Consider the following 25,092-nt stretch of genomic DNA (forward strand, 5'->3'; position numbering starts at 1 on the left):
TCAAGCAGCACATCATGACAGGGCATCCGTCTGGATTTCCGAATAATTCCTGAAGAGTTCCTGCTCCCACGCCTTACCGCCTTGAGTCCTCTCACACCTGCATGTCGATCACACTCCCTGATACCCTCACCCTTTTCTTAAGTCTCTTCTCATCACCCTTCCTCTCTCCCCTCAAAACCCCTGCCCATAATGCCAGCGTCGGGCTGGAACAGGAAATAGGTCCGGGAACCAAAATATACGTGTCTCTTATTAGCAAACCAGTTAGGCAAAAAAGTGGGCCACATTTGCCAATCAGGCCAGCTTTGAATTTGTAAAGGCTGCTGTATAAGTATTTTGCAAGGTATGAAAGACTGCATGGATTTGAGCTTGGCACGGGCAATGCTTGTTTTATTATCAGGGGTCGTTTCTGAATCTGGGTGCCTGGTGGATTGGACAAAGGGGTGCACCGTAGCCCAGATCTGAAAATTCACATGCGTTCTCCAATCCCCCACAGATACAGATACAACACCGTCCAGGAAGGGACTGGATACTTCTGGGGATCCTTCAACACAGTTCTACAAAATGGCTGCCTATCCTAAGCCAGCTTTTTACAAAACTGTTACATAAATAGCAATCCATATGTGTCTGCCCTGACAATAAGGCACGGTGAGATCCCATTGTAGCATCCCCTTCCCGCATCTGAATGCTCCGATTCGCCTCTCCTTACACAAATGGTTAGTGAACGACCACCATTCTCCCGAGGTAAGTGCTCCTTGTTAAGTGAATGTTACTTTCTCATCAGCACAGGCGTAAGACAAGGAAGGAGAGAAGAGACTTTCTTCCTTCAACACAGACAGAACCACAGGAGATGAGAGAAGGGACTCTCTCTGCAGCACAGCCAGAACCTGAGGAGATGAAAGGAGGGACTCTCTCTGCAGCACAGGCGGAGGCTGAGGAGATGAAAAGAGGGACTCTCTCTACAGCACAACCAGAGCCAGAGGAGATGAGAGAAGGGACTCTCTCTGCAGCACAGCCAGAACCTGAGGAGATGAAAGGAGGGACTCTCTCACCAGCACAGCCAGAGCCTGAGGAGATGTAAGGAGGGACTCTCTCTCCAGCACAGCCAGAACCCGAGGAGATGTAAGGAGGGACTCTCTCTCCAGCACAGCCAGAACCTGAGGAGATGAAAGGAGGGACTCTCTCTTCAGCACAGGCGGAGGCTGAGGAGATGAAAAGATGGACTCTCTCTACAGCACAACCAGAGCCAGAGGAGATGAGAGAAGGGACTCTCTCTGCAGCACAGCCAGAACCTGAGGAGATGTAAGGAGGGACTCTCTCTGCAGCACAGCCAGAGCCTGAGGAGATGAGAGAAGGGACTCTCTCTGCAGCACAGCCAGAACCTGAGGAGATGTAAGGAGGGACTCTCTCTGCAGCACAGCCAGAACCCGAGGAGATGAAAGGAGGGACTCTCTCTGCAGCACAGGCGGAGGCTGAGGAGATGAAAAGATGGACTCTCTCTACAGCACAACCAGAGCCAGAGGAGATGTAAGGAGGGACTCTCTCTCCAGCACAGCCAGAACCCGAGGAGATGTAAGGAGGGACTCTCTCTCCAGCACAGCCAGAACCTGAGGAGATGAAAGGAGGGACTCTCTCTTCAGCACAGGCGGAGGCTGAGGAGATGAAAAGATGGACTCTCTCTACAGCACAACCAGAGCCAGAGGAGATGAGAGAAGGGACTCTCTCTGCAGCACAGCCAGAACCTGAGGAGATGTAAGGAGGGACTCTCTCTGCAGCACAGCCAGAGCCTGAGGAGATGAGAGAAGGGACTCTCTCTGCAGCACAGCCAGAACCTGAGGAGATGTAAGGAGGGACTCTCTCTCCAGCACAGCCAGAACCCGAGGAGATGTAAGGAGGGACTCTCTCTCCAGCACAGCCAGAACCTGAGGAGATGAAAGGAGGGACTCTCTCTTCAGCACAGGTGGAGGCTGAGGAGATGAAAAGAGGGACTCTCTCTACAGCACAACCAGAGCCAGAGGAGATGAGAGAAGGGACTCTCTCTTCAGCACAGCCACAGCCTGAGGAGATGAGAGAAGGGACTTTCTCACCAGCACAGCCAGAGCCTGAGGAGATGAAAGGAGGAACTCTATCTCCAGCACAGCCACAGCCTGAGGAGATGGGAGAAGGGACTTTCTCACCAGCACAGCCAGAACCTGAGTAGATGTAAGGAGGGACTCTCTCTACAGCACAGCCACAGCCTCAGGAGATGAGAGAAGTAACTTTCTCACCAGCACAGCCTGAGGATGAGGAGAGGAGAGAAGGAACTCTCTCTCCAGCACAGCCAGAGCCTGAGGAGATGAAAGTAGGGACTCCCTCTTCAACACAACGGGCACATAAGGAGATGAGAGAAGGGACTCGCTCACTAGCACAGCCAGAGCCTGAGGAGATGTAAGGAGGGACTCTCTCTCCAGCACAGCCAGAACCCGAGGAGATGTAAGGAGGGACTCTCTCTCCAGCACAGCCACAGCCTGAGGAGATGAGAGAAGGGACTCTCTCACTAGCACAGCCAGAGCCTGAGGAGATGTAAGGAGAGACTCTCTCTACAGCACAGTCTCAGCCTGAGGAGATGAAAGAAGTGACTCTCTCACCAGCACAGCCGAGGCCTGAGGAGATGAGAGAAGGGACTCTCTCTTCAGCACAGACAGATCCTGAGGAGATGAAAGGAGGGACTCTCTATTTATCACAGCCGGAGCCTTAGGCAATGCAGGAAGGGACTCTCTCTTCAGCACAATCGCAGCAAGAAGAGATGAAAGGAGGGACTCTCTCATCAGCACAGCCAAAGCCTGAGGAGAAGAGAGAAGGGACTCTCCCTCCAGCACAGACAGAATCTGAAGAAATAAAAGGGTCGGAGACAATACCTTTCGCCCTGTAACTTTGAGTTGAGTGTTTGTCCCCATCTCGTCTTGCCTCCCGGGGCTGACAGCTCTATTCTCAGCAGACCTCAGACCCCAGGGAGGGAGAGTCCTGCCCCTTCTGCCCGACCCGGAATGTGTCCACAGGGGCACACACACCCCTCTGTTCTCCCCATGTGAGGCTTAAAGAGAAGGCTGCATTGAAAGGGTCAGGTACTCACCCGACTGCCTGGCACCGACCTCTGCAAGCGGAGGCGAGTCACGCCTGTATTTATGCCACCCTGCCCACACCGCCCCTCACTCCTCACTCCTGCCCCGTCCACTGTGCCCTCTGCTCCAATCTCCCACACCCTTCCTCGTGTTTTCCTTTGGGGTGTTGTAAGCAAAAATCCATGAATGTTTTCAAAAAAGTTATCGTCAGGCTTTCAAAAGGTGCAGCCTATCAGCATAGGCGTTCCATTTCAATCCGGGCAAAGGATAGTAACAAAAGCAGGGTGGGTTGGACTTTGAGCATTTTTACAACACCTCTGTAGGCAGCGGTATTGAGGAATGCAGCACATTGTATGGGGCTCGGGCTGATGCCAGTCTGTGCTCCTGCAGTGCAGGATGTTTCTTCTTGGGTTTCTGTGTTATATATGTTGTGCGGGGGCTGCAAGGTAGATGTCGCCGCCTTTCAGGTCCCAGCTCCCCTCTGAGACCGTGTGTGACTCTGGGCATGTCACAGCACTCAGGCGAGTCTCGGGACTTACTCCTGTGTTCAGTGGTCGCTTTCACACATTAGAGGAGCTTCAGGTCATTCCTGGTCAGCTCCAACTCCTGCCAGAAGATCGAGCAGGCCCTGTTCCAGGGTTTCTTATCTGCGTGGGACTAGGGTGCAGTTGGGTGGGCCAATGCGTGCCCAATGTTGCCAATTCTGGAGGGAGCCTGCAAGCGCATAGAGTAACTTTATATTTTCTTGCAAACAGTCATACAGAGCATGTGGAGAATTCTTTGGAAGTAAAAGTGAAAAGAAGAGCCTTCACAGGTTTCTTGTATTTAGTGTAGATTTATTCATATCACAGCATCCCAGCAAATACAGCTTCAACAACTCAGTCTTCCTTGTACTAACCGCTCCCCACTAGAATCTTCCCTCATTTGCATTCTACTCGTAGCTAGGTGACCAACCTGTGACATCAGCACTAGATATCTCTACATATCTCCCTTTTTTGCAACAAATAATATTGAAACACATAAATAGATAAGTAATGATTATACACAACATTTGTCAAACAGAATTCTATCTTTAGGTGGCACACAATACACTACTTAAGTTCTTTACTAAAATTCCCATATACATATCTAAAATACATTACAATTAACATGACATGACTAATCATCTTACTGGTATCCTTTTGGCATCTTTATGGTTGACACACTTTACAAATATTTCCTAAACTCCAAGTTGTACCATCTTCTAAGTCGACAACATTGGATCTCACACTTTTAACTTGAAAAGGTGTGAGATCCAATGTTGTCGACGAGTAGAAGCATTAGCTTTTTGTAGAGATATCTAGTGCTGATGTCACAGGTTGGTCACCTAGCTACGAGTAGAATGCAAATGAGGGAAGATTCTAGTGGGGAGCGGTTAGTACAAGGAAGACTGAGTTGTTGAAGCTGTATTTGCTGGGATGCTGTGATATGAATAAATCTACACTAAATACAAGAAACCTGTGAAGGCTCTTCTTTTCATGGCGACGAGTGGTCTGCGCAAGGAAGCAGAAACAGCATCCCACCCTCGTCGCCATGAAAAGAAGAGCCTTCACAGGTTTCTTGTATTTAGTGTAGATTTATTCATATCACAGCATCCCAGCAAATACAGCTTCAACAACTCAGTCTTCCTTGTACTAACCGCTCCCCACTAGAATCTTCCCTCATTTGCATTCTACTCGTAGCTAGGTGACCAACCTGTGACATCAGCACTAGATATCTCTACATAAAGCTAATGCTTCTACTCGTCAGGCCCAACCCTCACCATTGCCTGCAGGCCGGGCTTCAATAACAGCGCCTGGATACCGAGCAGATTATAACAGTAGGTCACGTTTGAGAAGGTCCTTGTAACCACACCCAGGCCTTCGCATCTTTGCACCAGGAAGACTGGCTGTTTACTCCTTGTAATTTGTCCAACACATTTTTTGCACACTGTGATCTTTGTAACCTTTTATTTTTATGTCATTCATTTGCTTTCATTGATAAGGTTTAGAAAACAGCAACGCATTTGGAAGCAATAAAAGCTGCGCTCTTGATACCCGAGAGCGGTGCTCACGCCGGGTCATTGTAAAACTGGTAGTTGCAGTCAATGGGGTAACCTCCTGGGGTGTATCCCACAGAGAGCCCTGGGGTGCAGCGGGCAGCTTTGTGCACTATGGCGTTACAGAGGGGGGCCGCTTGTGCCGCTCCTTCTGTAATACTGACAGCGCTGGCGCACATGTAGAGCCAGCGCAATCTTCAGAGCGCATGCCCTCATTTTCATGGGAGTGTGGCCCCATGCAAATGAAGGAATGACTTTGCCTCTGCGCCCAGCCCATATCATGGATGCGGGTCCAGCGGCAAATAGACTTTCAGGATGCCTGCTGACAATAGACCACAAAAAGGTCTGTGTGCCTCCTCAAGTCAGACTTCTGGAGGGTGCCGAGGGGCTACCATGGACCCCCCAGACATCGCCCTGCAGGCAGGTGCAGTCACTGACTGCGCCTGCCCGCAAGGGGATCGCTCTCTCCTCTTTCAGTTACAGGCAGCATGCCGGCTGCATTGTGAAACACGTGATTCCTATACTTATAAACATCTGCTCCGTATTTCATTGAAAACGCCTCCCCCAGGGCAGGCGCGGGTTCCGAGCCGTCTTGAGGGCAGTGCATTCATTGTAGCAGGGTGCACTGTCTCTGTTTCCACGCAGCGCCGCTGTTTAAAACTGTGCAGCAACACAAGCAGGGACAGTTCTCCCTGTCTGTAACACAGGCCTTGTTGTTAATTAAAAACTCCCTTACAAACTCCTCCATGCACAGGTTTGCCGGGAGCTCCATCTCATGTGCTAAAATGGTCAAATTCTATTTCCACTGATTATGCAACGGGAACAGGGCCGAACTGGCCTTAGCAGGCACTGGGCATTGTCCTGGTGGGCCGGAAGGGTGGGGGACGGTTTTTGACCCCTGGGGACTGCTTTTCTTACAGGGGGGGGGGGTTTGAAGGGGGGGGGGTTGCAGCAGTGCTGCAATATCGCCCCCCTGTAACAAATGCAGCCGCGATGCTTGACACTAGCACCCACCACAGCCCCCCCCCATACCCTCTGTGGCTGGAGCTTTTCGGTAGCACTCACTCCCCCCACCACCCCGCGCCCCCGGCCAGTCTTGCCAGGGCTGGTTTCTGGTCTCAGTCTGGCTGTGGGCGGCAAAGGTGAGAGGACAGGAGATGGTGTTGAAAAGGTGTTCTCAGCGGCTGCTGTTGCAGTCACTCTTACAGCTGCGGAAACATACATTTCATGAAGTGCTGGGAAAGCTTCAGCATACTCATGCACAAGTTCCCAAATGATGGCAACATCTGCCCAGTGTAGCTCCTTGAGGCGAGCAGACAGCGCTTATGTTCTGAATGTGTATGTGACGGAGCTTTGGGCCCTGAAGTTCTGAGGACCCCACGCTCGGCAGCTCCGGTGTATGAATCATCAGCTGTGCGACCTCTCACTGTAACAGTGAACCTTATCAAACCTAGGGAAATGTCAAAAGTAAGCAAACACTGATTAGGAAATGTGATCAAATAGAATTTAAATTCAGTCTTACAATTGGTTTCAAAATAGATGCATAAAGTATATACTGCGATGTACACAGAGACTATCCATTTATCTGAAAATCATACTTTGTGGCAAAACTTTAGTGATATGAATTTTAAAATATACCTGTGGAATTAATTATTTAGTTCTGAGGTCAGTTTGGATAATGAGCCGTAATGGCACCATGTGTATATCATGTCACATTGCATAACTCTTGGTATCTCTTTATTGAACTGAATTTTGATCAGTACCATTGGTGGCACAGGCGAAGAGTAAGATCCCTATAAACAGGACCACTGATATTATGCAGCAGGGTAGGACCAAATTATGCAGCAAGGAAAGCCAAATAATGCAGCGTAATGAGGTACGTTTTGTGATAGTAATACTTCATTACTTTGTCTTTTTCTTCACGCTTGTTATCACTATCCAGGCATAGGTTACACCTCAGTAGTACAATATACCACCCAAGTATAGCAATAAGCAACAGAAAGTGACCAGTCATCCTTTGTGAAGGGCCTTCAACACTGCGGCAACATGTGTTGCAATATTTTGTAAAAACTTTTGATCCATTTGAGCTAGAATTTCTTTTTAAATCTGCAGATTATGCATCAGATAATTGATAATGTGGCAAATGTGTCAAATCCATAACTATGCGGAAAACAAAATAGCTACAAAAATGCATGATTCCAGTAGCCCCAACTACAACCTGGGAATATGCAATGTACTGTAACAAGAATATCAGAAATAAAAAGTACACGTTTGTAACCCTGCCACACTGGTAAGAATAAATCCAGCCCAGGCCAATTTTTACTTGCCATAAAAGTGTTATTTTCTTTACCACAGCATCTGGCAGAGAATAGGCAGATGCATATTTTCTGGTAGGCATTGTAATTCCGCATTATGGCTGCTCATCCAATGAGGCATTAACTGCCACTTTCCTTGATAATATAATGCATGTCCCATTCTACAGTATATTACTGTACGCACCCTACACAGACTAAACTACACGACACTCTCGGAGCCCTCACACAGAAACAGTCATAATTGGGGTGCAAAAGGCCGTTCATGGCCCGGTGCCACTGCACCTGCTGCATCATTGGAAGGTAAACTCCTGTCCCTTCTCCCCAACACACACTTCCCACTGCAGCTTGCCTCAGACATGAGCTAGGGTTGCCACAGGGTTGTTTTTTTTACATGTATGAACAGTATTTTAAGGTCTCAGCCAGTACAAAAATAGGGAAAATCATCTAAAGTAGTTATTTTCCCCCCTCCCAGCACATAATTAAAACAACTTCTATTAAAACAATGCTCTTTAAAATGTATTCTTGGGTTTCCTTGATGACCCCTGACTGATAATTAAAGTAAGCAAGTGAGAAAAAATCAAGTCTGGTTGCCGGCATGGAGGAAGCACTTAATGGGTGCTTACTGGTGGCCTCTTCTGCTTTTGACTGGGAGGGCCAATGGTCATGTTTGGGTGGACCTTGCCCTCCTGGCCCACCTGCTAGAACCAGGCCTGAGACAGAGGGGTCATAAACATTTAAATCGGAATTCTAAACGCAGCAGCATATCTGCAGCCAGGATAGTTACACCGAGAGATGTCCATAGGCAACAAACTGACCCCAAAACAGTGTGCACCACCCACATTTCCTCAAGCACCGGATTTCTTTCCTGTGCTGCAACCCCTTCTGTGAACGCATGCCATCTGGGCAGGACCCGGAGTCAGCCACGTTTATTTCCTTCAGTGGAGCCTTCGCAACCGCACTGCCCTCACATGAGCAAGGGAGGACACCCACCCACTGCTAGGACTGGGGTTGCAGAGCAGGCAGCGGTCCGGGACAGGGATTTTGAGAGCCACACGTAAAATCATAGTTTGCCATTGGGGTGCTCCATCTCCCGTAACAACATGTGCGTTGCTGAGGCCCTTTTTAGGTCTCCCCTGACCCAGCGCATGCGCTGGTCTGGCGAGACTTATTGAGAGGGCTCCAAAAAGTGCTACCAGGACAGCCTAGAGCTACAGTGCATGAGCGCGGGCGCGCGCCCGCCGCGCTTCACCGCGATTACTTTCACTTTCGCGGCCGCACAGCCGCTTGGCATAGCCAATACGTCTCGCTTTTGGGACCTTATAAGTATTTAGTTATGCAACTGTTGCATGGCTAAACACTTATAAGGTCCCAAAGGCGAGACCTATTGGCTATGCCAATGCTTGTTGGATCCTGTCGCCCACGTATGATCTTTTCTGGTGGCGCCCTTAGACTGCAGGGTACAGCACAGGTTGTGTGGACGAGGACGGCTTTCATACCTTGTTGGCCAGAGGACTCCTCTGCCCATTAAATTCTGAGAGCAGCCTTGAACACGCAGGGTGCACTCCTGCACACAATGAATTATGGCGACACTTCATAAGTTTCTCTCCAGAGATGTCTGTAAATACGAATAAAATATTGAAATCATGTTAACTCTCTTGACCCTTTTTACACAAATGGAAACCTCTGCGAAGGGGTTTAGCTGGCTGGCTGCAATATAGTGCTGCCGCTACATGATTTCTTATTTTTTTCTTTTCAATTTTATTTTGCATGAACTTGACCTGAAGGTATTGAGCACCAGTTACGTTACACAAGGACACATTCATTTTTGGTAGGCACAGGGAGATAAGTGATTTGCCCAGAATCACAGGATGTTCAGCCAACGCCAAGACTCGAACCTGGTTCCCCAGTTCCAAAGTCCACAGCTCTGAACGTTACGCCACACCCTCTTTCCTTTCACACCAGCATTGGACCCTGTTGAAACCATCACCAAAGACAAAACAATGGTCAACCTTCGAATTCAGAGGCGAGCTCACATCCACACTATCACAGGAAAGAAACGAAGCTGACCGGATTACATCCTTATGCAGGAAAGTAACTGTACTTTTTTTTCAATAGAAAGTGTTTTTAACAGGACTGGTTACACTTTTTGCCTTCTATATATTTTTCATTCTCTTTTTGCGTCCAGCAGCAATAAACAGAAAATGAAAAAAATGTGTCTAGTTCCCTTTTATATTTCACTGCGTATAAAACCCTTGTTTATATTCCTTGCATATTATGTTGCACATTATAATGAATGTTTTTTATCTTTCTTATCAAGTGTTGGATGTATTAAGGATCATGTGTTCCAGCGCAGAGACCCCTTTTTCATTTCAGTTTGAAGACGTGTGTTACTGAACATGTAACAAGCGATGAATTGATATCTCATCAAATGCTCATTTCTGGCATGGACTTTTATTCTGTAAATGTATATAATATGTCTGATAAGCAAGATCATCCCAAAACCCCTTCAGTGATAATTTAGTGGCTGTTAGCTCAGAAATTATTCCAGGAATGTCATAAATCTTATGACTGTTTCCCTCCATCATTGTATTATTGTATCTATTTAATTCAAAATGCTTTTAAGCTTCTCTCTAGTTGTAGGTTCTTATACACATACAGGACAGGTTCCATTTTAGTTATAGTCTTCATTTTAGTCTGTCCAGCTTGTTTACCCACACAACCAAACACACACTCACACAACCACTCACACACCCGCTTACATACCCAAACAACCACTCACACAATCACTCACAGACCCTCAGTTACTCACACAGCTGCTCACAGACCCACAAAGACACTCAACTACACACACTCACCCTCACACCCACTTACACACTCAACCAAAAGACTCACACACCCACTCACAGTCCCATATAGACACACACACCAACCCACACACACACCTACTTAAACACCCACATAATCACTCACACACCCATACAGCCTTTCACAGACCCAGTCACAGACCCACAAAACCACTCATACACCTACTCACAGATCCACACAGCCCCTGATGTACCCACCCATACAACTATTCACAAATGCACTTGCATACCTTCCATAACCATTCACACACCTACTCACAGACCCACAGCCACTCACACACCCAATCATAAACCCACACAGCTACTCACACACATCCACACAACCACTTACTCACAGACCCACACAGGCACTCACATACCCACAAAGACACTCACATACCCATGTACACACTCATACAACTAGTGACACCCACCCTCACACACCCACATAGTCACTCACATACCCACAACACACCCACAAACAGGTATTGGTCCACTTATAGAAATTGCAATAGCATATGTTTGTATTAAATGTGTTGTTATTTTAGTATTGAATGCATGATTTTTGTTGAGAACGGATCCGCAGATCCATAAAATGAATTTCTTTAAAAGGACTTGGTTCATTGCACTTATAGAAAGACTACATAGGTTACCTTACCTTAATTGTTTAATGTTTCATTTTAAAATATATAAGAATGAATGTGTAAATAAAATGTATTTATAAAGTTGTGAAAATGTATGTTAGTAAACTGAACTTATGCATCAAATTATAGCACAATTGAAATATATAAAAAAGTGAAATTCACTAAACAATCGAAGGTTACAGAGACATTATAGTTGGGAAATAGTATTTAAAAACCTTAGAAATGCACTGAAAAAACCAAAGGCTACAGGTAAGTTATAGTTAGGTTCAGAGTTTACACACAAGAAACCACAGAAATTCAGCAGTTATAGTTGCCTGAGCTAACCATAAAGTGCGCCCCCTGCAATGCACTGCTTATGACCTCACATATTACATCACTCATGACATGGTCAACCTAATAATACCACCCTGTTACCTTTGTTTTCTCAGTCAATTTCTGCATTCTGTCCATCAATTATTGTTTTTGCATTTGTCACCCCGAGTGGGAAGGGTATGCCCAGACGTGGCTCCCTTGCTCTCCATGCCACTGGAATCAAGCTATCCTGGCTGAAGAGGGGTGAAACCCCGAAACCGGTCCTAGGATGCTTGTTTCCAGTCCAGGGAGGACCTGGCTTGGCAGTTCGGGCTGGACTGTTCCCATGAGGCACAGGGTCAAGACTGATTTGCATATGGCTGGGTTCAAACTGGAACGGCATGTTGAGCAAAAAAACGATGGATTTAGGCCCAGATCTCTGTACTGGGGTGAATGTATGACATTGTTCTGCATTCTGTCCTTCAATTGTTGATTTTGCATTTGTCACCCCGAGTGGGAAGGGTTTGCCCAGACGTGGGTCCCTTGCTCTCCATGCCACAGGAATCAAGCTATCCTGGCTGAAGAGGGGTGAAACCCCGAAACCGGTCCTAGGATGCTTGTTTCCAGTCCAGGGAGGACCTGGCTTGGCTGTTCGGGCTGGACTGTTCCCATGAGGCACAGGGTCAAGACTCATTTGCATATGGCTGGGTTCAAACTGGAACAGCATGATGAGCAAAAAAACAATGGATTTAGGCCCAGATCTCTGTACTGGGGTGAATGTATGACATTGTTCTGCATTCTGTCCATCAATTGTTGTTTTTGCATTAAAAAAAATTAACATCCTAGAAAAAGCAAACACTCATAGGGAATGCAAGATTAAGTAAAGCATGTCAAATGTAAGCAGGAACAATATGGTTACCTTTTTCCTTTTACACTCATTATTCTGGAATTAGTGAGTGCTTTTGCATGAAAAGGTAAGGCCATGACTACAGGGCCCGGAAGGGTCCTGTTTCAGGACCCATTGCTGATATCTTTTCAAAACATAAGCAGTATGGTTTAAAAAGACCACATTCGGTAACACACAGTCACTGTACACATTTTGGGGCATATTATCAAGGGCAATATTGCCGCTTTAGAGGCACTTTTTGCCGCTAAAGCGGCGATATTTTTATCGCCTTATTAGCAAGCTGTTAGCGACAGTTTACTGGAAATAGCGTCCGTTTTTTTTGCAACTTTGCTTGTCAGCGATATTTATCGCTAATGACATGCAAAGTAGGTGTTCCTCACTAAAACTAAATGGAAACAGTCGTTATCACAACTTCCCCCTATTATCAATGCCCGCGTTGCGATAAAAAAAAGTCGCACTAACCGCGATTATCGCTGGTTCCTAATGGCTGATTGAAACCTGACTTAGACATCTTTTCAAGGGGAGGTGGATTGTCAGGCTGAGACCACCTTAGCCTATTACCAAGGATTTCACTATCGCAGGAATTTCATCACTGGATGTCCAGCGATGATCAGTCTTTTTGCCGCTATCGCTGTTTTTTTTTTTATCGCCTACGTGTTGCTAATAACGCGCCATCTCCGCGATAAAAACCAGCGATAGCCAGCGGTAAACAAATTGACGCTAAGCGCGCTTTGCGATATTTATCGCAAAGCATCGCTAATATGCCCCTTTGTTTTCCAATTCACCCATCAAGCAGGTATTTCAGTACCTCCAGGCAAGGTGCACTTTCCCACACAGGGAAAACAATGTTGTTCAAAGGGAGAGGAGAAAACAAAAGTATCACTTCCCTGGCAAAACTGTAAAGTGGCGCTAATGTGTTTAGGTGTAAATAAATCAATCTGGCCACCTTGAAACCACTCGGTCTTGCTTTAATTAGTTATTTATTTTTCACAATTGGAATGTTTTATTTCTCTCCACCCTGAGGCTGCACTTGTGTCAGAAAAAGACAACGTTTCCAGCAAAAATGTTTTTCTTTTTTGGATCCATTTCACAGGGGAGCAAATAAACGAAAGGAGGAAAGAGAGGGTAGTACCCGTGTAAAGTATCAGAGCTGAAGCGAGCAGATGATTTATCCAAGTTTATTCGAGTTCATAGAGTAGAGACACAGCGCATCCTGACAAGTGAAGCATCTCCTTCAACTGCCCCCTCTAGAACATAGAACACAAGTCATACCACGCAGGCATGTGTTCCATGCTCCAACAGGGAACTGCACAAGATGACAAAACAAGCAAATAGCATAGACGGAATGTAACACATTTCCCTTCCTACATAAATAAAAAGAAAATTAACATAGCAACTTTAGAGGTAAATTCCTTTCCCTGACATTGCTCTTAACTCTGGTTGCTATAGATAGTGAAGGATAAGAAACCTCATTTAAAACATCACAAGACCTCTGAGAAACGATAGATTTATCACTATGTACATTATTACATTTAGCAACTCTTCTTACATTCCAGACTCTACCATCCTGGGTAAAGACACTATTCTTGCAAACCTTCACCACCTTGATAGGATGATAAAATTTGGAATAGCCTTTAACCAAGAAACCAGGTTTCCTGACACTGACCCACTCCCCTACCACAAAATCAGGAACTCTGACCTTCATTCCAGAGTCAAACCTCTTTTTCATAGCCAGTTGTTTAACCTCAACCCGTTTGGCAACCTCCTTAACATCAGTAATGTCATTGGTTTTATTGATTTTCTTTATCCACCATGGACAAATATCAGATGAAGGTTCTCTCCCTTTCAACAATCTGAAGGGACTCACACCCGTAATTGAATGTGGTGTAATACGATACATCCACAAGCTCTTCCTAACAATCTCTAACCAAGGCTCACTAGATCTATGAGCCAAATGAACAGCTTCCTTAAGAACACGATTAAATCGTTCTACCTTACCATTTTCCCTTGGCTCATATAAAGAAGTAGTTAAATGTTTGACATTACACATTTTAAAAAAACATTCCATTTCATGTGATGTAAGTTCTACTCCATTATCAGTCACAATCTCTTCAGGATAACCTTCATGTGCAAAAATTTCCTTAAAGAAAGTGATCATCACTTGGGATGAGGCATTAGCCACAAACTTGACTTCTGGCCACTTACAGCCTCATGCATCAAGCCCAAAAACCGTCGGTAAAATACCGATTCGTTAATAACTCCCGTTAGCTAGTTAAAAATACCCAATCCCAATGCATCAACCCAAAAGCAAAAATCGCTATTTAAGGAATCCTTAAATACCGATTCTTTAAATAGGGATTCCTTAAATAGCGATTCCTTAAATAGCGATAGCATTTAAGGAATCCCAAATTGAGATTCCTTAATTTAAGGAATCTCAATTTGGGATTCCTTAAATGCAATGCATGAAAGTTAAAAAATTAGCGAATTCGCTAATAGGGGGAGCAAATTACCATGAAGATGAACTGCATGGTAATTTGCTAAAAGTTTGAAAAATGCACTTTTGTGCATTTTTCAAAGTTTCATGTTGCGCACACACATGCCCTTAGAGCATGTGTGTGTGCAACATATGTGCACATATCAATTTCAGGGGTGCAATAGGGTGTCATTTTGACACCCTTGCACCCTTGAAATTGCATGAGCAATTTGCGTGAACCTACTGGTACTCGCTATTTGCTCATGCAATCTCCGATTCATTCCTATGGGCCTGGAGGCCCATAGGAATTATTGGGATGGCATTCCTTAATTGCTACTCGCAATTTGCTAGTAGCAATTAAGAAAAGTTAAGGAATCGCTATTTGAATAGCGATTCCTACATGCATAGCCTTTTGCTATTCCTTATTAGCGAATCCTTATTTTTCGCTAATAAGGAATCGCAAATGCCAATGTTGATGCATATGCCCCTTAGAGTGATAGTCAATCATGACCAATGCAAAACGAGCATTTGAAGGTAAGTCTCTAAAGGGCCCAGAAATGTCAAACGCTGCTTTTTGCCAAGGAAAATCCGGCCACGAGATAGGTTTGAGAGGAGCAGACAAAGTATGAAGCATTCTATCACTGTTGATGCATTCCTGACACTCCCTGACAGACTTATCCACCATTTTATCAAGACCTGGCCACCAAAAATTTGCCCTGATAAGACGCTTCATAGAGGACATACCTAAATGAGTCTGATGGGTAAGTAACAGGATTTTCTTCTGCATAGAACCAGGAGGAATAACCTTGCCCCCTTTGAAAAGCAAGCCATCACTTTCCTCTATATCAGAAGATATGCGACAAAAAGGAGCAAGATCAGGAGAAGCAAATTTCTCTTTAGGCCAACCATTTTTGACACAATCAAGGATTTTTTGGCATAATGAATCATTACTCATTTCCACCATCCAATCATCCTCAGATAGTTTCAAAAATTCATCAGAGACAAAATCTTTGATAGTAGCAACAATATCCATGTCTTGTTCAACAGAAGGGACATTCACATCATTGCATGGTAATCTTGACAGAAAATCAGCAGTGACATTGTTCTTACCAGGTACATATGTCACTTCAAAATCATACTCTTGGAGACGAGAAGTAAGGCGAGCTATGCGGGCTGTAGAATTCCAACCACCCCCAGGGGATAAAATCCCAACAAGAGGTTTGTGATCAGTTCTAAGTGTAAACCTACTTCCCCAAACATAATTACGAAAATGCTCAACCGCCCAAATACATGCTAATAACTCCCTTTCAATTACAGCATATCTTCTTTCTGTTTCTGAGAGTGTCCGCGATGCAAACGCAACACACCACTCATCCTTGCCAGCACATTGGCTAAGGACACCGCCCAAACCGTACAGGCTAGCATCAACAGTAATAATGCACCTCTTATTGAGACAAAACGACTTCAAAGTAGGAGCATTGATAATTTCCTCCTTGATTTGCCTAAATGCTGCTTCCTGTTTACCTGTCCAGACAAATTCAGAGGATTTTCTCATTAGCTCTCTGAGAGGTTCCATTTTTGTGGCAAAATTTTGTATAAATTTACTGTAATACTCACACAGCCCAGTGAAAGAAAAGAGTTTTTCCCTATTATCCGGAGCCGGTGCATTGACAATGGCGTCCACCAAGGTCTTCTTAGGAACCACACCCTCCCCCGAAAGTGTGTGTCCTAAGTATTCCACAGAATCACAAAAGAATTTGCATTTGCTAGCTTTCAGTGTTAGACCAAAATCACTTAACTTTGTACACACCTCCTTAAGATGATGAGAATGTTCGTCCTTATTTTTAGAAAACACAAGAATATCATCCTGGAAACATTTGACAAATGAGCCCAGATCTTTAAAAATATGATACATAGCTCTTTGGAACACAGATGCGGCCGAAGCAAGGCCAAAAGGCATTCTCTTAAATTGAAAAAGACCATGAGGTGTTATAAAAGCTGTGTAATGTTTTGAGTCATCAGTAAGTTCAATTTGATGGTAGGCCGATCGAAGATCAAGAGTGGAAAACACAGAAGCACCATCCAACATACACAGCATCTCATTGATATTTGGGAGGGGATGGCAATCAACGACCAAATTGGAATTAAGTGCCCTCAAATCCACACATAGCCTAATACTCTTATCAGCCTTAAGAGCTAAAACAATGGGAGAAACCCATTCTGACGACTCAATCTCTTCAATCACACCATCCTTAATCATGGTGTCCAACATGTCCCTTAATTCTGTTCTGATGCTAATAGGGACCCCTCTTAACTTTTGTTTTACAGGTACCGAACCAACCTTGACTTTTATTCTGTGGCTGAACCCTTTAAGTTTTCCCAAGTTATCAGAGAACACATGAGGGAATAGGTGTGAGAAATCTATACCAGACAAAGACAACGCAAGTACAGAAACTGGTTATTTGGACCTAGGGTTCAACATAATGCCTAGTTTAGCTTGGTCACGCCAGCCTAATACGTTGACTCCTTTAATTGCTACATACAATTTAATGGTAGCAGAATTACCTTTAAACTCAATACTTACCTCTCTGAAACCAATAAAATCAATTTTTGAGCCATCAAAATTAAAAGCAACAATATCCGGCTTACATAGTGAAGTGAAATTAACCAGTTCTCCCAAACGTTGTGAACAATACTCCTTGTTAATGATCGTCCAAGGAGATCCAGTGTCTGCCATGAGTTCCAATTCTCTTCCCATCACATTAACCACACATTTGGGCGAGCCAATCTTGTCAGTCTCTGAAATATCAAAATAGTCTTGGATAGAGACTACAACACCAGACTCTGTACCTCCAAAAGAGTGATCATTAGCAGAGTCATCACATGCAACATAAGAAATCTTTCCCTTTCCTCCATTAGAAGAAGTTGAAAGATTTTTCCTAGTATCAGGTTTGAATTTGACAACATTTCTACACATTTTAGAAAAATGACCAGAACGTCCACATTTGTTACACTCTTTGCCTACAGCCGGACATTGTGGAAATGAAGCTATGTGTTCAGGACACCCACATCTATAACAATAAAATTGTTTTGATTTGACGTCTCCTTTTACAGTAGTGTATCCCTTTGACGTGCTGGGATTGACCACATTTACTTCTCCTGAACTAGTGGGTTTTGTGTCCTTGTCAAGAGCTTTGATCCACTTATCCGATTGTTCCAATGCTTTCGCCGTACTAATCGCTACCTCCAAGTTAGGGTCTCCCAAAATCCATAGCTGTTCTTGAACTTTTTTACTCTTAACATGTACTATGATTTGATCTCTGATCATTTCATCAGTCATAAGGCCAAAATTACAGTGTAGCGATAAAGCACGTAAGGCTGTAAGGAATTCGTCGAAACTCTCATTTTCATCTTGGGCTCTCGTATAGAACTTAAATCTATTGAGTGCAACACTAGTAGTAGGCTTAAACCTTCCCTCTATGCGTAAAATAGCCTCGTCATAAACATTGTAATCCCCACCGGACCTAACAGGAGGAAGTGTTCTGTACACTAATTGTCCTTCAGAACCAAGAGAGTGTAAAAAAATATTTTTCTTCCTTTCCGCTGACATGCGTTCCCCATCGATGGCCTTTAAAAAAGTGAAGAACTCTTCTTTCCACCTTGACCAGGGAATAGGCGGTTCTCCTTTGTTTTTTAGGAACTTGGAAGGTGGATCAAACTGCATTTTGTGGTAAAGTGGGTGCTGGTATCAACCACTAAATATTTGACCCCAAAAAAAACCAGCACTAAGGCTTATAGAGTGATTCTGTGAATATAGTAATTTACCAGATGAAGTGTTTGTAACTCAACCCCACCACTTGAAATATCAGCAGTTAAAGGTATGTATTTTTCCATACACGAGTGAATTAAAGGTATGTATTTTTCCATACACGAGTGAAAATCCAAGTATCAGTTACATACACATGCTGTGTTGATATCTTAAAAATGAATGAATCAAAAAAACAATTCTGCGCACAGTATGTATAAATACCAGAATCAGCGTTGCGCATAAACGAGTTTTCGGACGTCCTCCGCTCTTCAAACGACCAGAAATGTCAGCCTCTGCAAGTATTGAAGACTTGTGCAGTAAATACTTACACAAGATGGCCGCCGGCGTGATGTCGTCACGCGTAGCCAATGACGTCGCTTACTTGTGCTTCGCGTTTGGACGCGCGCATGCGTACAAGATCGTGAAGCCGTTTGTAAGCTTGATCTTTATCGTGAAAAAGTTGAAATTCAGCAGCCTTGCCACAACATGTCGTGGAAGTTCCGGAGCTGCAGGAAGCTGAAATCTACAATCCTGGGAGCATGGACGTTGCCGGTAGACCGAGAGAGACGTAGAGGTGAATTCGAAGAAATCCCACCGCACCTGTGTCTCCGTAAGTAGTAGCAGCTGGTGGATTTCTTGTAGATCGTCGCCAATTTGTAAAGTATCAGAGCTGAAGCGAGCAGATGATTTATCCAAGTTTATTCGAGTTCATAGAGTAGAGACACAGCGCATCCTGACAAGTGAAGCATCTCCTTCAACTGCCCCCTCTGGAACATAGAACACAAGTCATACCACGCAGGCATGTGTTCCATGCTCCAACAGGGAACTGCACAAGATGACAAAACAAGCAAATAGCATAGACGGAATGTAACACATTTCCCTTCCTACATAAATAAAAAGAAAATTAACATAGCAACTTTAGAGGTAATTTCCTTTCCCTGACATTGCTCTTAACTCTGGTTGCTATAGATAGTGAAGGATAAGAAACCTCATTTAAAACATCACAAGACCTCTGAGAAACGATAGATTTATCACTATGTACATTATTACATTTAGCAACTCTTCTTACATTCCAGACTCTACCATCCTGGGTAAAGACACTATTCTTGCAAACCTTCACCACCTTGATAGGATGATAAAATTTGGAATAGCCTTTAACCAAGAAACCAGGTTTCCTGATCCTGACCCACTCCCCTACCACAAAATCAGGAACTCTGACCTTCATTCCAGAGTCAAACCTCTTTTTCATAGCCAGTTGTTTAACCTCAACCCGTTTGGCAACCTCCTTAACATCAGTAATGTCATTGGTTTTATTGATTTTCTTTATCCACCATGGACAAATATCAGATGAATATCAGATGAAGGTTCTCTCCCTTTCAACAATCTGAAGGGACTCACACCCGTAATTGAATGTGGTGTAATACGATACATCCACAAGCTCTTCCTAACAATCTCTAACCAAGGCTCACTAGATCTATGAGCCAAATGAACAGCTTCCTTAAGAACACGATTAAATCGTTCTACCTGACCATTTTCCCTTGGCTCATATAAAGAAGTAGTTAAATGTTTGACATTACACATTTTAAAAAAACATTCCATTTCATGTGATGTAAGTTCTACTCCATTATCAGTCACAATCTCTTCAGGATAACCTTCATGTGCAAAAATTTCCTTAAAGAAAGTGATCATCACTTGGGATGAGGCATTAGCCACAAACTTGACTTCTGGCCACTTACAGCCTCATGCATCAAGCCAAAAAACCGTCGGTAAAATACCGATTCGTTAATAACTCCCGTTAGCTAGTTAAAAATACCCAATCCCAATGCATCAACCCAAAAGCAAAAATCGCTATTTAAGGAATCCTTAAATACCGATTCTTTAAATAGGGATTCCTTAAATAGCGATTCCTTAAATAGCGATAGCATTTAAGGAATCCCAAATTGAGATTCCTTAATTTAAGGAATCTCAATTTGGGATTCCTTAAATGCTATGCATGAAAGTTAAAAAATTAGCGAATTCGCTAATAGGGGGAGCAAATTACCATGAAGATGAACTGCATGGTAATTTGCTAAAAGTTTGAAAAATGCACTTTTGTGCATTTTTCAAAGTTTCATGTTGCGCACACACATGCCCTTAGAGCATGTGTGTGTGCAACATATGTGCACATATCAATTTCAGGGGTGCAATAGGGTGTCATTTTGACACCCTTGCACCCTTGAAATTGCATGAGCAATTTGCGTGAACCTACTGGTACTCGCTATTTGCTCATGCAATCTCCGATTCATTCCTATGGGCCTGGAGGCCCATAGGAATTATTGGGATGGCATTCCTTAATTGCTACTCGCAATTTGCTAGTAGCAATTAAGAAAAGTTAAGGAATCGCTATTTGAATAGCGATTCCTACATGCATAGCCTTTTGCTATTCCTTATTAGCGAATCCTTATTTTTCGCTAATAAGGAATCGCAAATGCCAATGTTGATGCATATGCCCCTTAGAGTGATAGTCAATCATGACCAATGCAATATTAAAAAAGACGGGACCAGCGATTGCCATTTGTCTGACATAGACCTGCATCCTAATCGACATATTCTCTATTTTATGAATTGACGTTGAATGATGTTCTAGAAATTTCAAGAAAACAAACATATACAGATTTACTGTTTCTTACGCCCTGAAGAAGTCCCAAGTTGGACGAAACGCGTCACCGCCCAACCCTCTTCTTTTTTATTGGAAATGGAGAAGGTGAGAGTAGGGGGGAGGACAGCACCAAAGGACCAAGGACAAGAAGGGGCGGTAGGCGATGGCAGAAACAGCGAGAAAAACAAAAATACAACAAATGTGACCTCAGACAGGTCAACAAGATCCAGGAGGGGAGGGAACAGGAACTAGACCCTAATGAGGAAATTACAATGGAGGAACTAAGGATTGTGAACTTATCCCAGAGAGATCTATCAGACTGTGAAATATCTGTTCTTAGCAAGGGTTTAGGGTTCTGTCCAACTCAGTCAGGCAATGATGTTGATATTTTTGTTGACTTGTTTAAATTTGTGCGGCAAATAAAATTGAAAGACCATTTCTCAAGAGTCTGGCCTGTGTGTACTAACAACCAACAAGACCATGTGGGTTCACAACAAACGGTTGCAGAATTTAACGCTCTCAAATCCATGTTGTCTATACAGTTTGAAACCGAAATGGACACAAACTCTCTACGTTTGGAATTGGATATTGATGAGGATCTGAATATAAATAGTGGTTTAAAGGAAAGATCCAAGTTCATACCAACAGGCACACACCCTAATATTGATATCTTTTGGGAAAAGGTCAGCCAGGATCTATATAGGCTCCAGGCTACGCACTTTAGAAACCATGACACGATACACAATCTTACCATAGCCGAAAATCGCGCATTAAGGGAGTTAAGATCCAATTCTGCACTAGTCATTCGCGAAGCAGACAAAGGAGGAAACGTGGTGGTTATGAATACAATGGACTACATGGGGGAGATTGAAAGGCAACTAGCTGATACAACCTGCTATACGAAGCTGACTCATAACCCGATGAAATCATTATGTAAATACATCAATGGCAAATTAGTTGAATGGCGGGAGACTGGGCTACTTGATGGCAAGGAATATGAATACCTTGCTGTCGGGGAACCCACCTTCCCGTGCATTTACATTCTGCCCAAAGTTCATAAGGGAGCCCCCTTCCCACCTGGTCAACCAATCATTTCCGGTATTAATTCCCCCACAGAGAGATTATCGGAATATGTGGATGGCTTTCTACAGCCATTGGTACAAAACCTACCTGCTTATGTGAGGGACAGTAAGGACATCTTATCCAAACTTGAGGGCTTAGAATGGACGGATACCTTAGTGTTCACCACCCTTGACGTGTCCAGCCTCTATACCAGTATCAAAAAGGAATTTGGCTTCAGGGCCTTGGAATTCTTTTTGGGACAAAGGTCGGCTGTCCATCTGTCCCATAATGAGATGCTAATGGAGATGACGGACATCATCCTGTCCAAAAACTACTTTCTCCACGACAACGAATGGTTCCAGCAGACACAGGGTACGGCCATGGGTTCCAGGTTTGCGCCCGCTTATGCCGGCCTATTTATGGGCTGGTTTGAGCGGGTGCACGCCTGGGGCCGACATGCCTCCACATGGATGGAATATGTACTTTTCTGGGGCAGGTACATTGATGATGTCATCATCATCTGGAATGGACCTGTCCCTGACCTGATGAGTTATTTTAATTTTCTCAATGACAATCCGTACAACATAAGATTTACGATAAACTGGAGTAAGGAGAGGATTGACTTCCTGGACATCCAGTTTTTTGTACATAATAACTCAGTACAGAGTACAGTCCACCGCAAGAGCACCGCCTGCAATAGTGTATTACGCTACGACAGTGCTCACCCCCGACACGTTGTTAACAACATCCCCTTTGGGGAAATGATAAGAATGAGGAGGATTTGTAGCACTCAGGAGGGATTTATCCAAAATGTGACGGAAACCAAAAAGAGATTCATTAATAGAGGTTACCCTGTGCCACTTATGAATAAGATCGAAAAGAGGGCCCTGAAGGTAAAAAGAGAAAGCACCCTGGAGAAAAATACATCACGAATAGGATACAAGAAACAATCCGCCACTGCCCTTGTTACCACCTACAATAGAGACAGTGGTCGGATTTATAATATCCTTAGAAAACACTGGCGATTGCTCTGTGAAATACCGGGCTTAAAGGACGAAATTCCTAGGACACCCAGGGTCACCTACAGACGAGGTCACAATTTGAGGAATCTATTATGCCCTAGTTTTGTAACGTCCCCCAAAACTCCAAATTGGCTGACAGAGGGTCAAGGGGGTTTCTTCACATGCATGAAATGCAATGTGTGTAAAATGGGAAAAAATAGGACACGAACGTTCCGATACAATACTGACAAAACACACAAGATCAAACATACCATTACGTGTAAATCAAATTTTGTAACATACATATTGGGCTGTCCGTGTGACATCATCTATGTAGGCAGTACTAAAAGGGAACTTAAAGTCAGGATACAGGAACACCTGAGAGCGGCAGTGAAGGGTGACTCCAAGTATCCCCTTACCACACACATTCAGGACAAAGGGCACAAGCCCAATGAATTGTGGTTCTTTGGGATAGACCATATACCACCATCTCCTAGAGGAGGAAATAGAGAGCTGGAATTAAGACGAAATGAGGCAGGTTAGATATGTAGGCTTCGATGTGTGGAAATGGGGCATAACACTGAATCCGAAATGCATTACTTTCTCTAGAATAGACTTTATGAAAGACTGATTCGGGTTTATTGTATGTTACCATGTATGTTATCATATGAATCTTCTGTATTATTTCACCATCACTGCTTACTAACCTCATTTTTCCTTGACTGCTACCTTGGTAATGCCAATGTTTTTGTTATTATGTACAATCTTGTTGGATCCATGGGTCCTTGTGTATGAATTTGTAGCGTAGCACCCTGATAATTGCTACGCCTCCTGTATCCATTTACCAGCACTACCTACTACTACTTTGGTAAAGCTAATGTTTTGTCATTTATTTACAACTTTGTTGGACCTTTTGTTCCCTGTGTATGAATTTGTAACAGAGCAACCTGTTATTCTCTACAGCTATTGTTTATTAATTTCTCGTTAATGTCAATTACATTAACCATGTTGTCTCCTCTTGGTGCGTCAGGCTATGTTACTGGACTCGTTGAATCCTATTGGGTGATCGGTAACATAGTAACTTATCACTAATGAGAGTTATTACCCTGTTTGATCCTCATAAACAAAATGTATAACATCGGTTCTTTCACACGATTTGTTAGATGCTTATACTCCAAAGCGACCCCTCACGACACTCCATACATGAGTTGATACTTTGGAATACATCCCGTATGCACATCGGTTTTTCTGATCTGAGACATATGATTTGCTCTTTTGAGCAAATACGATGTACTCTACTTTTCCAATATGGCCGCCATTTTTGATTCTTGCTGTTATGAGATGCCCGTGCCCTGTATAAGCTTAAAATGTTATCGATCTAAAATCTGTTGGGCTTTTTATCCCTATGTACACTCCTTTCCCGTTTTTCTGAGACACACGATCAGCTCCATTGAGCTAATACGGCGTACTTTACTTTCCCAACATGGCAGCCGGCCTTGACGTTCGCTGAAATACGAGGCCCGTGCCATGAAAAAGCCGAAATTCCATGTTACTGATTTAATTCCGTTTGGTTTTTTATCCTTGCTTTTTTAAATTATCACACATATCGGATTTAAGATAATAGGTTGCAAATTTGTTTACCCATAAAGCTGATACTTTCAAGTATGCCTATTCCAATATGGCCGCGGGGTCGCTTGCCTTCTGATTTATCACGGAGTTGTGACTTGTTTGTGCCAAAACAACACTAATGGACTGTCACCTGCTTAGTTATACGGTGCATACATTGCTCTTCGATCGCTGATCGCTGGTGCTTACAAGTTATAAAATATCCAATCGTATGCTTTATTTCGCATGAGATTAACCGATACGTTTTACCCTTCTAAGATGGCAACTGAGTTTACTCTCAGTTTCTTACCGACTGTGCTGTGATGTGAA

The 25,092-nt window shown here is 43.8% G+C and overlaps 1 protein-coding gene across 2 annotated transcripts in view; it reads right to left on the bottom strand.

Moving 5' to 3' along the window:
- LOC146830437 (fucolectin-5-like) overlaps positions 1-3,241 on the bottom strand; it is a 37,872-nt gene extending 34,631 nt beyond the window's left edge. Inside the window, exon 1 of one of the 2 annotated variants that reach the window (XM_085604676.1) lies at positions 3,110-3,241. The gene's annotated coding sequence lies outside the window, so the exon portion shown is untranslated. Of the gene's footprint in view, positions 1-2,894 lie in introns of both variants that reach the window. The other variant, XM_085604677.1, reaches the window with a different exon arrangement.
- Between the last annotated feature and the right edge of the window lie 21,851 nt (positions 3,242-25,092).

The sequence above is a fragment of the Triturus cristatus genome, chromosome 5_1, assembly GCF_964204655.1.
Source record: "Triturus cristatus chromosome 5_1, aTriCri1.1, whole genome shotgun sequence".
NCBI lineage: Eukaryota > Metazoa > Chordata > Amphibia > Caudata > Salamandridae > Triturus > Triturus cristatus.